General features: G+C 45.0%; 1 protein-coding gene and 1 long non-coding RNA gene across 2 annotated transcripts in view; one reads left to right on the forward strand and one right to left on the reverse strand.

The window, feature by feature from the left end:
* The window catches only part of BOK (BOK, BCL2 family apoptosis regulator), a 19,132-nt gene extending 17,789 nt beyond the window's left edge, over window positions 1-1,343 (reverse strand). The window contains exons 1-2 of the mRNA XM_008629521.2: window positions 1,051-1,343; window positions 52-193 (exon numbers count right to left, since the gene is read on the reverse strand). The gene's annotated coding sequence lies outside the window, so the exon portion shown is untranslated. The remainder of the gene's footprint in view (window positions 1-51; window positions 194-1,050) is intronic.
* LOC108445330 overlaps window positions 1-1,537 on the forward strand; it is a 26,651-nt gene that overhangs the window by 11,703 nt on the left and 13,411 nt on the right. The window lies entirely within an intron of this gene.

The following is a 1,537-nucleotide window of genomic DNA, read 5'->3' on the forward strand; positions in this document are numbered from 1 at the left end:
CTGCAGCAAAGACTGAGGACCGACGGAGCACTTCCATCCTCAGCTGCTGACCCCACACCTCTGCATGCACTGACTGGAAGGCTGAGGCAATGCCTTCGATGAGAATCTGCAGGAGTTGTCTAGTAATCCTCTGTCCTCAAGGTCTGTCAGAACTCCCAGCAGCTCTTCTCCACAGGCCAGTTTTTCATTTTAGCTGGTAAATAAAAGCATCTGTAAGTCCTCTAGCATCGCAAAGATGTAAATCAGAAGCTCAAAAATACAGTTACGCTAAAGTCAGTAGTATCAGATTTGCAAAACATTTGTCTCTGTCTGTCTTACAGACAAGGGGCAAAGTCTTGAGCCTTTCAGCCACTGACTATCCCTGGCAGCATGGTCCACAGAAGGGCTGCAGTTTTGAACTCTCAAGGTTTTTCCTCTTTTCCCATTCATATCTGGCAGTTCTAGAATTACCCCTCAGAGAGACTAGACAGTCAGAGCATGGAAATACTTCATAGAATGTGCAGACAATCTCAGCTTGTCTCAATTAAACTGGAAAAAAAAAAAGAACCCCAAATACCAGTTACAGTAACCTCAACCAGATGTCAACAGATATTCCAGCTCAGTAGGTTATGGATCTTTCTGAAGAAATGGCACTGTTGCAAGAACAGGGATATGGGAGCATTTGAAATGTCTTGATGGAGACACTTTACCATACTCTCAGTTTAGATTTTGGTTGTGCCACGCTTTTTCCCAAAGCAATGTGCATACTACTTCTTGAGAACATCCAGCAATAGCAGAGAGAGCAAAACAGAAAAGTAGATTTTTAAAAAGCTTTATGCTGTGAATGCCTAAAGGGAAACGTCAAAATTTCTTCAGAGGCACCTGAATTCATCTGCTGATCTGAGTTTTTAACCCAGTGCTGCTTTTGAAGTCAGAGTCAGACCAGTCTTTATTCAGATGTTAATAAATGCATTTTTTCAGTCTGCAGTTTCCAACATCTACTTACAATGACGATTTTCAAACAAAATACAGCCAGTTATTTCAGTTTGTCCCAAGGAAAAATATATTTACCTCTCATGTTGCACTTTTTCCCCCTCAGTGATTTCTTTTTGGGTTTGGTTTCATGTTTCTTTAGAAGATCTGCATCACTGGACACCTGGTTTAGGATTCATAGGTTACTGTCACACCTCTCTGGAGAGCACCAGCCTCCTCTGCTGTGCTTTCCACAGGGCTCATGCCAGTGCCTCCTTCCCCATCTCTGCCAGCCCCGCACGCCGGCTGCACTCCACCGGGATCCTTGGGGTTTGCTCTCCTGCTTTTAAGGGACCCAGGCGCAGAGGAAAGCTTCTGGCTTTAGCCTTGTAAGGAAGATGAAATAACCGGGAGGTGGGGTTGCTATACCCAGAGAGAGACGCTTTCTCCTCCCCTTTCCTCTCTCTTAAGGAGGCTCTCTGTTGTTCTTCACTGGGCTTCGTTCAAGGACTCGACTTCAGGGTGAGGGTGGGAGCATCATTTCTGGACCAGGTTACCCCAGGTAACAGACAGCAATGAATGCACT

The sequence above is a fragment of the Corvus brachyrhynchos genome, unplaced genomic scaffold, assembly GCF_000691975.1.
Source record: "Corvus brachyrhynchos isolate BGI_N302 unplaced genomic scaffold, ASM69197v1 scaffold223, whole genome shotgun sequence".
NCBI classification, from domain to species: Eukaryota; Metazoa; Chordata; class Aves; order Passeriformes; family Corvidae; genus Corvus; species Corvus brachyrhynchos.